Below are 14959 nucleotides of genomic sequence, written 5' to 3'. Positions count from 1 at the left end.
CTCCATCATCCTTCTGGGTCTTCATTTTCACCCTCGTATCGCTGTTCTGTGTTTCTTTATCTCTCTGACTTACTCACGTTTCCCTTCATAACCCCTTAAATCTCTCTTGATTTTGGCTTTTCCCACTCCCATCCTGTCTCCCTCATTATTTCATTCTCTCTCTTGACACATACACAATGCCAAACCACTCAAAACAATCTGCAGAATCCTAATCTGGGTTGCTCCAACAAAATACATCTCACTGATTTTCAAATTAAAGGCCCTAAAAGTCCTCCCCAATAGACCTGTCTATTCAAACAGATTCATATTGCCACAAATTGGAAATGATTATACACCGAAAAACTCACACATCCACAAAATGTTAGACTTTCGGAGCTATTAGACACCAGAAATTTGGTCATAGTTTCAGAATTAGTCTGCTCCTGCAAAATTGGTGTTAAAAATCATTGCCCGACTCACACAGTGTCAGTATGAGCATTTCCTTTTGGAGCGTTATTACAAGTTTGCAGTGCCCTCTATGCTGAAGGATAATTGCCCTCCTGGGAAAGAAAAAAGTGTTCAATGTTTCTGTAACTTTAATTTGGGTCCCAACCTCATCCTTCAAAAAATGTGTATCAGACAGGAAGCTGTTTCTAAGTGTAGCAGAGGTTTAAAAGGTACCGAAATAGAAGGGGATGTGACTGAAATGTCAGTGGTAGAAATGTGTTTATCTTCTTATATTTTATCGTCTTGAAAAACAGGTGGATTTTTACCTGTATTTTCATTTATAACGGTAATATTTTTCTTTCAACACATGGAATCTCATGGTGAAGGTGTCTAGAACAATTGTGAGCTTTGCTGTGTTTCTGTGATGGGTTCAAGCGTTGTAAGCCAAAAAAAAACAGGCAAGCTTTAACATTGCTGCTTCAAGGGGTTGGCGCCAGACGGATGCTGTAAGTTAGACTGAGCGGGTTTTAAAGCGATCTAATGTAACCGAGGTGTGTAATCGACACTTAAGATGTTTCATTTTCCACAATGGATGCAGTGATATGTACCTGAGTGGACAGCGCAGCAACTGCACTGACATTAGTGGCAGCCAAAATACTGTCATCAGCACCTCAGTGGCTCAGATGTGAAATGCGCAGCAATATCTCTGTACAAGCGCACAACTGGATTAACAATGACTGAATGGATTAGTAAATGTGTGTGTGTGGATGTGTGAAGGAGAGAGAAAGAGAGAGAGAAAGACGAAATGATAAAATATGCTGGTGACTCTGGCGACGGGGCAAGTGGGTATTTAGTAAAGCCGGATACCTTAAAGAGATACTGGTAATACTCTGACATCATCATATTTAGGCTGGGCTGCTAATGACATCACACACACACACACATCTCATCTGTTCATGTGGGCTCAGACAAACGTCTCTCCCACCCCACACAGTACTGAGCAGAATCGTACCAGATCATCTTATCCTCAATCCTCGTCCTGGAGTGCCACATCACTGCACGTTTCCTGGTTTTCCATCCTCCCTCTGCTTTACACACACCTACCTAACCTCTTGTTACTTTTGCACACAATGTTCCTTTGTAGGGGGATGCATCCAAATTCCTTCAAACACCATACAATCCATTTAGAAGCCAAGATGGGGTGGAATTGCTTCCTTGGTCACTTTACTGAAGCGGCATTCAGCTCCATTGCAATAGTCCCAAGCTTCTTCTTTAGAGTTATCGGTAGTTGGCAACCCAGTACATATGTCGGTCAAAAGCCAGAATTAAAAAAAATACAATGACTAGAAGGAAAATCAATACTGAAAGAAAACGATGATGAAAAACACATCAGACAGACAGACGGAGTAGTAAGCAGTACAATACAATCAATGCTTTGTATTCTGGGAAGACGACCAGCCTGCTCCGGTAACCTCTTTTTTCGCTGGAGACATTAGACAATGGCATTGGGCCCTTCCGGCTGAGGAATTGTGACCACAGGACAAGTTGTGCGTTGTTGGAATCACACTGCTGTAGCAGCATAGACACCATTCGGGCTGATTTCCATAATCTTCACAGTGCTTGAAATGCAGCGCGACTGAGGAAAGAACTTGACGCAGGACTGTGTGAAGTAGCTCCTAATTTAGCTCGAAAAGCATCTGTACAGTCCTAGATCAGGGCGAATATTAACACGGACATCACTATACATGCTAAAGTTGTAGTGCTCATCTTTAACCCTGTAGATCACGTGTGGTGTTTTGCTGTCAACACCAATTGATGCCATAGATGCTATTTGGCAGACGATTTCATTCACCTTGTGTAGTTCTTTGGAGTCGAGGCTGTGCAATTTTGTCCGTGTGTGCGTGTGAATGCCAGTGTGTGATATCTGTGTGATTGGCAGCTGAGCCATTTATGTCAAGACTGAGTGCAGCTCTTGATAATTGCTTTGGATTGCTGTTAATGGCTACTTTTTGCCATCTCTCTGCAAGCCCAACAATGAAATCTGGCATGATGTCAGCCTCCTGTAGCCACTTTAGCCTCGCCGCTGTAATGTGTTTCTTGGATTACTGCATTAGAACATCGTCTGACACTCTTAAGAATGTCAGCAGTGAATATAAAGCATGCAGTCTGCTTGACTATTCAAAATGGTCCTAATTGAAATGCTGAAAAGGCAGCTCAGGCTAATCAGCTTAGAAATGTAGTCCACGGTTGATGGATAATAAAGAGGATCTTGCTGCTGAAGAGTCTGTTACCACCTCATGTAATGACAGTTATATATGTAAATAACATGCTCTGATGATAATAGACAAATTAGGAGCTAAAAGGCAGAGAGAGTGATGCTGAACTGAGGTCTCCCATTGTTAACCTGAACCATCACTGTGACACAGGCCCTTGCCCCCCCCAATCCCAAAATATCCTTGCCAGGCTGAAACATTTTGCTGAGCTGTACACAAAGGGAATTATGGGATTTAACAGGGAGTGACATGAAGGCTTAATTGCTTAATTAACAGAGATGGCGATATAACACAACGGACGCACAAATGCATTTTGTGTACTTAACATTTAGTTGTTCATTACGTATTCACACAACAGATGTCATTTTAGACTTACTGGCTCAGAGCCTAAGATGAGGTTTGCTCTTCATTGTTGGGTTTCATAGCATCTCAAATACAGCTGCTTGGAGACAAATGGAATGTGTTCAAGTTTCTGCACTGATGAAAACCAATGCACCAGATGCCTGATTGACAGTCTGAGGGTAATTCTCAGCATTGAGTTGAATTATGTGTGATTTATTGGATGCCCAGTCGAAGCTCTGATATCAGCCCATATAGTCGTGATCTTGTGAGTCAACGTAGCTGTTTGGACATATAGACATTTTGACATACAGTATTTCTATATTAGGAAAGGTTTTATGGTTGTTGGGTACTGGTTGGTCTCATATTGCCCGGCACAGTAACAATTTTCTGTTTTGCCGACAACTTTTTTTGCATCAGTCGATCCCTTCCCTATAGAGTTGAATCATGAACTTAAATTGTGACATCTCCTGTCCTGGGAAACTGATGGAGCTGTAAGTTCACCTAACAGCCGCGCACCGAGGTACACTGAGGGCCTTTCAAGGGCTTAAATGTCACCGAAAACTTTCCCCAGACTGTCAATCATCCCTCTCTCACTTTCACTCTCTCGTACTATGTCTGACCACGCACGCACAAGGCGCACACACACACGCGAACAAATGCATAGGCACGCATAGAGTTTCTCACTAATGCCTGTGTTTATGAGAGAGACAGAGGTCAGGGATCTCCAGGACACAGTTACCACATATCTAAGCACCTCTCCGCCGCTCTAAAAGAAGGCGACAGTGCGTTTCCTCGAGACCTCACTTCAGAGTGCACCAATAAGCTTTTTCCTTATTGATTCTCTCCTCATTTGGCCGGACTGTAAGGTTGGCCTTCTATAGCAAGTATTTTGAATCTTATTAAACTTGAAATAAACACCACTGGGAATTATCAGTGCATAGCTGCTGAGAGGCCCAGTGTGCTCAGATGTCCAATTTTAATTAACCTGTCCTGTCCTTGCACTGTCTGTCCTTAGCTGGCACCAGAACCATACTGTTAGAGAAACTTTCATGAACTATTATAAGGATGATGTTGTAGTTGGTGGTGTTTTGTTCTATTCTATTCTATTCTATTCTATTCTTAATCCTTTTTTCTGTAAATATGTAAGGTGGGCAGATGTCAGCCACATGAAGAAAAGGTAGTAGGACTAAAGACCTGCATCTCATTACTGTCAACAACACTATCATTAATCATCACACCTACGTACACTGGTGCTCAAAGACCTGCAGTATCTAGACTGTGGGCTGGGTTCAAAGGCAGCAGCAGGGTACAGACTCACACTTATTATATAGGCCAGGACAAAAATGAAAGCAGCCATATTTAAACTGAGGAACTGTAGAGATATCACGGATGTATAGTTATGCCTTAAAGATGAAACGCTAGACCTCAAGTTCAAGCTCCAGTATATTTTTCATAGGGTGCGATTTTTAATTTAAGTCTTGCTAATGTTGGTTCAATGAGGTGCCCCATTTTTCAGGAAATGTTAAGGGACCTATACGGAGGTTTACGTGAAGTGAGGCCAAGCTCATGGATCCGGATGAGGTCAAGCCCTGAGGCTCAGGAACTGGTTAGTGTCAGGTGGCTAATTTAGAACGTGTTGTGTCGGAGTAATTGGAGCTGAGAAGAAATGCTTGATAGACACACGCACGCATACACACACATACACACAAACACACAAACACAGGACTCACTTGACTGACTGGCGCAATTATTTTGTGAAAATAAATAATAATAAGAGTAATAATAGTGGACTAAAACTGACATGTTTGGTGGAGCAAGACAGGATGAAGGGAGTGTCAAGTTTGGACTTGATTGACAGTGCGTGGAAGGCACAAGGGGGGGAAGGGGGTGGGGGTGTGTGGTGGTGAGCAGCTGTTCTTTAGATGCCGGTCTCTGTAAGGTTAACCCTGTTTCTCAGTCTTCGCCTTTAGGACACTGAGCAGAGTGCAGGCGATATGATGAGTTGTAGTTATTGCAGAATACTACAAACATCCAAATGAATGAACTCTGAAGGGCTCAACTTGCTGGGGTCATAATTTGCTTCACCAATTACATGCTGTTAAAAATACTGACAAGGAGCTTCCTCAGCGAGATACAGGACCGTCTGGAATCTGAACGTGCTGTAACCTTTAACCCAAGCATTTTCTTTTGAATCACAAAGCTACACGCCCACTGTTTGTTACGGGAGATTCACAATCTTATGAGACCCATTGAGAACCGATTGTTGCATAATTTCATAATCGCACTGATGACCAGAGGAACATGAACCAGTTTTTTTCATCGATTTGACCCGCCAGAAGCAGCACCCTTGAGCCAAAACACACACACACACACACACACACACACACACACACACACACACACACACACACACACACACACACACACACACACACACAGAGCAACACAATCCATATTGTAACCACATAGAGTAATTGTCATAATCACACAGGCCACAATGAGGATGACTGGAGAGCGTATTGATTGCTGCTGCGGCTCTAATGTAGGTTTACTTGGCATGCAAGATGATGACTACATCACCGCTGCGTGTTCACCGCGCAGCACCAGAGGGACGTGTGGAAACGACCGGTGGCCCATCCATCTTATTCTGACCGCGTCCTGCTTTGATTTTTTGCGTCCTTGCCAACACGCATCTGCCGGTGTGGTAGTCTGTATCTCAATTCTCTGTCTTATCTTACATGAGCAGGACTGATAGCACACACACACACACACTCACAGAGAGAGACACACGCAGACTCCACACAGCTTGACGCCTCATTGATTATCAGACTATTTGTTTTAAGGATGATTTGGACCATGTCAGTCTGCTCATGCATTATGCAGAAAATATTGTGCTCCTGGCTGGAGCAGAAAAGCGTTTCCTATCATCTGTTATTCTGGGAAAATTAAAGGATGGTAATATTCATGCTGAGCCCAGACCGAAAAATATTTCCCAGTTATTGTTTTTCTTTTTTTTATTATTATCATACGAACACTTTTGAACGTGTGGCGTCACAGTTCTTGTGATCTCCCTGTGGTTTTGAATATGGCGGTGTTTTAGCCTCATTATAAAGAGAAGATATATAGGTGGAATATTCTCTTTTAAATAGAGCAATAGAACCAGCTCATTGAATGTGAATATGATTAATTGAGTGTGTTGGGGAGTTTTTGATGCAACCCCTGGCATGTCATGTCAGACCTTATAGGAAAGAACTCATTACTCAGCATGGCAACTATCTAATGTTAGATTTTTTTTTTTTTTAAACCGACCTGCTCATTTTTAATCATTTTCTGTTTTTTCGGAAGCCACGAGATATATTTTATTTACCGCTCACGGTGAATTATTCAACAGACGCGTTTCTAGATGGAGCAAGCGAGCTGTCTGCCATCTATGAATGGCTGAGTTATTCTAATGATCCTCCTCTCTCACGTATATGTGCCTACAGGCTTTACCACAGCTACTCTTTAGATCGAGTGTGAGAGTTTGCTCCCTCGCCAAATAGGTGTTCTTTGGGAGGAGATTCAGACTCCTCAATCTCTCTCTGGTGTCTCTTTTTGTCTTTAATGTTTCCTCTTTTCCCACTTATATTTGCATTTTGTCCCATTTCCACTTTTCTTTCATCCCACCAACACTTAGCCCTTTTTCATTCATTATCAGACCTCAGCCCATCCTCCTTTTCCCCTCATCCATTTCTTCAGTTCATTCCTTCATCCCTCCTTTGAAGTGACCGCAAAACCCTATCAAGTGGAGCTTCATAAGGCTCCTCAACTCCTTGTGTGCATATGTGTGTGTGCATGTGTGTGTCCTTAAGAACAAGGCATATTTGTCTCTAACTGATCTCGTGTCATGGGGACCAACCTGATGTTCAAACGGTCTCCAGTAGAAATGTTTTGCTAGAGTAGGATGGGATTCTGCAGGACTTAAGTGTTTGTATGTGAATTTCTTTGACGCACTCTTTTGTCTCAAACTTCTGAAAGGTGAACTATCTGGTTTGGATCTCGGCCAGCTGCAACTGGGTCTCCGAAAACAGCAGTCATCAGTCGCTCAGCACTCCCCCCCCCCCCCAAACACACACACACACACACACACACACTGTCCTTATTCTCCTCTCTCCGAGCCCCCAAGATTCCCTACTTACTTTCTCTGATCTTACGAACATCAATCCCTCATTCCTTCCAGCAAAAATGAAGGGAAGGGAGATGACAAAAATGAGATGACAGATTACCTGCTATATATAGAGCCGCCTCTCTTATTCATCTTCTCCCTACGCCCCCAAGACATTGGATACACCTTTTGATTTGCGACTGGTGATGCAAATAGACCCTCTCCTTCATCACTGCTCCTTGAACACTCACTGGCTTGAGCCGCGTGTTTTTGTAAAAAGCTGCCAAACCCCTCGGTTGGGACTGATCCCGGGTTCACCGTCACATGTAAGATATTGTCGAACAGGGACAACAACTGTGAACCAGAGTTGAGAAACAGAGTTGTTGCCTTTTTGGTCACAATTCAAAATGACACTGTTTTGTCTGATGAGCCTCTGACATGATTCATGAGTTGACATTATTCAGTGTCAGTGTCTCACAATGAAGGGTTAACTCTAACACCTGGAGGAACAATACCTTAACACCTTTTATGATAAAATGCTGTGCTAAATGTATGCATGCTGTATATACTTAGCACCCATGGCTCCAACACTCGTACATACATGCTTATCTGCTCTGGAGAGTGACAGATTACCGTGGTTCCTAGTGTAATATCCTCTGTTCCCTCCTGTCCATTTGTCTGTTAAGTGTTCCTATAGACTGTGTCATAAGGGAGATTTATGCTCTCCCGGCTCTGGGTGACAATATTGTTAAGTATGGATTAGAACTACAATGAAAGGCCACAGATAATCTCGCTCTTTTGCTTTATGGGTCTTTCTCACACTATTGTGCTCTCTCCCTCTCCACCCCTCCCTCCCTCATGCTTCCATTTTTGGAGAGTAAATCGCACACTTGTTTCTCTCAAGGATTCAGCCTCGGTTCATAAGATTGATTTTTATTTTTGTCGTATTACAAAACCAATACAGCTGTCTTTTTGTCCCTTCTTCTCTCCCTTGTATGAATGTATTCAAACACAGTGATGGTGCGGTTATAGATCAAAGTAACCCGGCCTTGTTTTTTGCAATCCCAACTGATTGTGGAGTTGGAGGTACAGATATTGTCAGCACTTTGAAAAATCCGTTTTTGAGTTGTTTCAACACAGTCCTCATACCCTCACTGTACGTGTAAGTTTACTCATTCAGGCCTTAACAAAATAAAACACTTTCACCAACTTGGGTTACAGTCAACTAATTCTTTAACGAGATACAGCAAAAATATAACAATATCAAAAAAACAAAAGAAGAATAAGAGGCATAAGGCTTTGTCCAGACTTATTACTTGTAAACGTATTTGACAGTATTTTGACACACAAGTTTAAAAAAACCCATCTGGGAGCATTTAGAACATAAAGAACAAATCAGCAAAACAAATCGCTTTGTGTCCTTACTGCGCCATCAGGTCTCAGCACTGTAAATGTGGGGTCTTTGTGTTTCTGGTAGATAAACAAGGCCATATAGGAGCTGTCAGTGTCGCTGTAAAACATATGCCGCTGTATAAAAAGCGTAGCCTCAATGCATATCACACGGCGTGTATATTCATTCAAAGTAATGCTCCCTCTGTCGCCCTCTCTCTCTCTTATTTCTCCCACACTTTCATCTCCCGTCCTACTCATCACCATATCATCAGCATATTGCTGCGTGGTTCTCTTTCTTGTGTCACTGTAAAGTATCACTCTGCCTTCACATCAATGCGACGTACTTTAATCTTCACAGAATGGACGGAGCGGGAAGAAAGGGATAATTTATGTTCGCACATATATTTACATCAAACCCAAAGGTAAAGCGCCGCTCTGCCCTGGTCACCCATCTACCCCCCCCGACTCTACACATGAATAAAGTATCTACATATCAAATTATCCCGCGATCTTTTCCCAGTGGCATCATTTTTTTCCACTTTTTTTTTTTTTGGTTGAGCGCAACATATGTGCCAGCAAGGGCTGCGGGAGATAAATTGGAGCCATGGCACAATTCCTTTTCATGCTCAGAGGAGAAGGAGAGCTCTGTTAGCTGAGCTGACATTCCACTTAATTTGATTCATTACTGTATGGTGACGCTATTGTCGCCACATGCAGGGAACTGGGCCAGTAGTGGAGCCCTGGAATATTCCTGATGTAGGACAGCACAGATACTATAGTACCACATCATGTATACACCCCGTCCAAGGAGTTGCACTTTTTCCTCCAAGCTCTCCTTTGATTTACTACACTGCAGACTGCGCTTCTCATTTCTCTCAAAAAAAAAAAGTTGTACTTTTCTATTCACAGCTTTAAAGAAAATGGAGGAAATGAGTTGTTAGGCATTCAGTCCAACCCAAACCAAGCCATTTAATGTCAATACATGCTGAACTCAGATGTGTTGTAATGAACAGAAGTCAGTTGAATACAATACAGTATATTCTTGTTGCACTTGATTATGAAGCTCTTCATGAATCAGATCACTAGAACTCCAAAAGAGAACGGTATGTATTCTGCAGCATCTTTCGAACTTCAAGGAACTCTGAGTAGGAACCATGTAGTCCTGATTCCAGGTAATTCCAGTTAGAGAAGTTCCTAATTTTCTTCCAAACCCTTGGTGTGAAAGGGGCCAAACAGCTTCATACCTCTTGGGAGTTCAAATGTGCTACATGTATGTAAACATGAAGGACCTTTCCTGGATTTCATATCTGGATATCTGGTGTCACACAGATTTTCTCATTCCAGTGTCACACAACAGCAAATATTCAGGTTCGGAACCTCAGTCAGCGGTTTTTCACTTTTCTTCCCCGGACAATATGTTCACTGGGAGATGACAGAACACAGCAACAATATGTAGATGAGATATCACTGACATACGAGCAAACTGAGATGGAGAGCCGGGCACAATCTGTCTGCGTGACTTGCTGTTATGTGACTCATACAGTATGCAGACAGTATGGACAACTGGTAATTGGGCGATTTTGGCCGCTACTAGTCGATCGCTCATACTGTTGTGGCTCAAACACATGCGGTGCGGTAGATGATTCATGTGACATTCATGTTATTTATGTACGGTTATTATTTCATTAAGAGGTAATAAACCGTCTGGCTCGTCTTGCGAAGACATTTCTAATATTTTGAGAGTTGAAATAGCACCATGATGTATTTAGAGCTTTTGCAGTGTAAAAACTGGAAGCGCTTCCCACTGTGACTGCAAAATGTCCGAGAGACTCCCACATGTTATTTTGTATGCGGTGTAGCACACTGGTTATTCAGTGAGCCATAGGGAGCAGCTTCTAACTGAGAGCAATACATCACAGGGGGGGTCCCTCTGCCATTGATATGTGTGATTTTATTCATGTGATATAAATATGGTGTGAATTTTATTAACATAGTAAACAAAAAGGCCTTCCTTTCTCTCTCTCGGCCATATCAGCAAAATATGGATTTAAATGAATAATTTAATATTTCTAAATGTAATAATGAATTATACATGTATTATTTACTACATGTATTATTCTGTGCAGGTCAAAGGCAAATTGTTACCGCCCATTATTCTCTACTTAAGCTGGACACAACAATAATGATGATTTTCACACACACACACACACACACACACACACACACACACACACACACACACACACACACACACACACACACACACACACACACACACACACACACACTGTTGCCTCTTTGTACGCTGATCCTTCCTGACAAATGTCTTTAAGAGAACAATAAAGAATGGGGCATTTGTCTCGACCAACTCATTTGTCACCATCAACGTCCAGCAGCCGCCTCTCTCGTCTCACTTATGTGTTTTTCCTTAATGAGTTGGACACACTGGGCTGTAGTTGTGAGCTGACAATCCATACATCCTGGAAGGCATTAAAACAAAGATACATTTGACTTGTGACAAATAGCTTCACACCGTTCAGCCTGTAGAGCAGCCGGGCCAAGATTAGATTTGTGACTTGTTTTTCAGAGGGTAAATGAGCTCTGACCACGAGCTACCCTATAAACCTTATTGAAAAAGAAACACAAGCATTCTTATTTAATTGTCTCTTTGTCAAGGTATTGTTGGGTGCAGTACCGAATGGAAATCCTTGAAAGTGAAAATTTCAGTTCCTTATTCAGTTCTAGGAGTCGGAAATACAGTTGTGGACGAAAAGCTTAGTAGAAGAGGACAGAGCCTCCGGATGGATCTTAAACCTTCTGCATGGCAAAGTGAGACCCTCTTGATTGGCGTCCATTCTACATCCATTTATCATGCCTGGCTTTCACACACCGCCACAAGTCATTTCAAACCTAGCCATCTACCAACCTCATCTCCCAAACCTCGGCTATCCTCAGCTATAAATCATCGTCCAGCCACAGGCCACTGAACGCGGAGCAAGGTGACACTCCGCCTTGCTGGAATCACTGCTGAAGGTGGGAAGTGAAGAGACACGGGAGAATTGGTGAGATGGAGAAAAAGAGGGAAGAAGAGCGAGAAAAAGGGCAATAAGGTTGAGAACACGAAGGCAACAGGGAGGCAGAGAGAGAGTGTATGTGTATCTTTCTTGTGGCTTGTAACAGTGGGAGGGCAACATTTGATACAAACTCCATTAGTGTTTGGTTTGTGGAGACAGTGTAGACTTGAGTGAAACCCTGTGGGGGTCGCTGCACTGTGAAGAGAAGAGAGTCTACCTTCAATGGACAGACATGCATAGGGACCTGATCTCTCATAAATGTATGTAGAGGAATGATATAGAAAGGATATGTGGGGAATCGTCTGATTGTTGCACATGGACCAGTTGAGACATCTTTTTCTCCTCTGTCTTTATTCTCCAGAAGATATAATCCATACACTCAACAACGGTATAAGATTATACTGCATCTTTTTGATTCCTTGTTCCATTTTACAACTTTGGTAACATTACTCCGACACGGAGACACCAAGAGAGAGACAGAGAGAGAGAGAGAGATGGAGAAAGAGACAAAGAGAGACGGAGAGAGACGGAGAGAGGGAGAGCATTTTTGTGACCAGGAACATTTACGATTTTCTGCTTGGATAGATTCTTGGGAAGACATTTGTAGGATCTTGTGGTTTGAGTGGTCCAACAGAGGAGGCACCTTCCTCGGAATGGATTCATTTTTGAGATGATTGAAATCAACAATGAAAGACCAGCTATTTTTGCTGTTTATCTGTCATTAACCTGTTGTTTTGCACATTCATCTGCTTCAAAAATGGTGTGCATACAGGCGTGTTGGCATACTTAACTTCATACATGCCTAAATTGAGACAATTACAAGATTTTTCTGAATGTTATATATAGTATAGCAACACCAATAGTACAGACTCTTCTACTATGAATCACTCGGTTTTCCTATTTCCTATTATTCTATTTATTAATCTGACCACCTGCTTATCTAACTCTCATTCAGTGATGTCCTCTTTGCAGGACTTGATGACACAGAATTTGAATTCCTACACAATCAAGTGAATTTACTATAAGAGATTACAAAAACAATGAAATCTCTTCCGCAATGTTCCACAACAAAATGTAGGTGACAGACCATAAAACTCCCATCATGTACTCTCACTGTTTGTCCAGTCTTATGACACAGGGCGTCTATGGGTTTAATTATAAACCACTAGAGCGTGAAAACTGTGTTAGTATGTTTTTGTGTCCATCCAGGACTCGTAAGCACGCCAATGAGTTTGTGCATGTATGCGTGTGGACCTATAAAAAGGCCATTGTTTACGCTGCAGGGTTGCCTTCAGTATGTAAAGTTTCACAGGGGACGTCTTGTTTTGTTCTGAAAGACATTCACTTGTGGGGAACATATCAGCTTTTTTTATTTGCCCATAACTATAGCAGTGGTTTATACTACCTTCATTAATCAAGTGTAATGAGCCCAGACATGTGGGAGCACAAGGTTATGATAGCAGCTTAACAAGGGGTCTAATAACCTTAGAGTGTATTGGGTCTAATTTCTGGAGCAAAATCATTGAATTCCCTGAAATAAAATGCATATGGTGTTTAATGAACCTGTTGTATTGGAGTACAGAATCCAATACGGCCTTCGCTCCGTGTGCAACAGTTACGCACGACACCGCTTGCATCATATCGTCTCATTCAAACAGATGAAACTATTCACACCGTCTTATTTGTCCCCTCTCAAGTGAAATGAAGCAGGCGAGCTGGACGTAATAGTATGAGAGAGACCCAGCGGTAGGTTCAGCAAGGAAGGTTCAGCCACTATTGTTTTCTTTCTTAGTACATGAAATAGACAAAGATGAGGGTGAAGTCATCCATTTATCAGCCCACAACAGTAACGAGAGTGTCCTTGTGCAGTGTTATGAGAGGAACACAGCAGGAGGTGGGAAAGAAAGAATAGGCTGTTCCTTCACTACCACCGTGTCCCGTGTGCAGCAGTAATAGCATGTGGATGGATCTATACTTTATATCTATGACTGAAAGGGAGCAGAGCGTCTGAGCATCTCTCTAAGAAGGTTAAATACACTTATTTTAACCCATGTGCTTAATCTGACCTTTTGTTAAGATGAACCAACATTGTGATGTCCAGTTCACACATCTATAATATGGGCTTAAAGCTCTAGAATGCTGATGGTGAGTGGATGGTTGCAGGTTCGATCCCCAGACTGGCAGTAGAAACCTAGTCGATGTTTCTCTAATCAGTACTCGTCCCTCTCTGACTGCTGCAGTGCCCTTGAGCAAGGTATCCAACCCCTAAACTGCTCAGTGGACAGCAGATCGGCCTGCGGTTATACTTGGCAGCTTTTGTGGACCAAAAGTGTGTGGAAGAACATTTATGATGTTTCATTTAAGGTAAAATTGTGTTTAATGAAAGGTAAAATTGGAATATCTGGCTTTTTTTGATGATTTTTTTTTCGCTGGTTAGGATTCAAACACTGGTCTTTAGGCCTTTGAAACATTACTATTAGTGTAATGTGTAGCAGTTTTAATTTAGTATCCAGGTGAAAAAGGTGATGGTTTAGTGGTGCTGAACGACTTTACAAGAATTATAACACACAATAGATTGTTAAACATTATATAAACACCCTGGCTATGTCGTACTTGTTTTTATCGACAGTATTAAACAGATGAATGTGGCCAGCTGGTAAATCATACAGTGCATAAAGAGTTCAAGTTTTTTTTTTTTCGGTGTGTGAACTCCTGTTGTACCTGCTGCAATGTCAGATAACTGCAGAAATATGAAGTTCACATTCGTATCTGAAGCTTATGCAATGATTGGCTCCCTGAGGAGGAAATTAAGTCTCCTTTAAGATAACAAGACATCTAATACTTTTCTTGTTCTCATGCAAATGGCGCCCGTGTATGCTGATTGGTATTTTTGCCTCTTTATAAAAGGGTGCTCTGTTCTTTGCAACACATGTCTGAGCAGTTATTTCCAAATGCCAGCCACAGATGGCTTGTTCCAGTTTAATGCTGTTAGAAAAAAAAAGTGACACAATACACAGTCTGAGGCAAAAGTAAATGTATAAGATATAAATATAGATGTGTAAAAGTTAAACCAAACTATTGCAAAAACCACAGAGAGTTTCACTTTAAGTGCATTTGTGTTGGTTCCCCTCGGTGTGTATTGCATGTGCGTAAAGATGCATGGGAGTGTGTAAATCTGTGTCCTGGTTTTCCGGTTTGCCCCACTAGAGAGTAATCGCAGCTCCATCTATGCAGATGGAACGGAAAAGGAAAGGCCAGGGAAAGTGTATTTTTGCTCACGTCAGCTCCCATCTCATCCCACTCCCACT

General features: G+C 42.0%; 1 protein-coding gene across 1 annotated transcript in view; it reads left to right on the top strand.

Moving 5' to 3' along the window:
* The window catches only part of igsf11 (immunoglobulin superfamily member 11), an 80710-nt gene that overhangs the window by 25457 nt on the left and 40294 nt on the right, over window positions 1–14959 (top strand). The window lies entirely within an intron of this gene.

The sequence above is a fragment of the Genypterus blacodes genome, unplaced genomic scaffold (assembly GCF_046128005.1).
Source record: "Genypterus blacodes isolate CSIRO-AG114 ecotype Tasmania unplaced genomic scaffold, CSIRO-AGI_Gbla_v1 ptg000003l_1, whole genome shotgun sequence".
Taxonomy (NCBI): Eukaryota; Metazoa; Chordata; class Actinopteri; order Ophidiiformes; family Ophidiidae; genus Genypterus; species Genypterus blacodes.
Note: the sequence above shows the minus strand (reverse complement) of the source record. Positions and strands in the feature narration are given on the sequence as shown.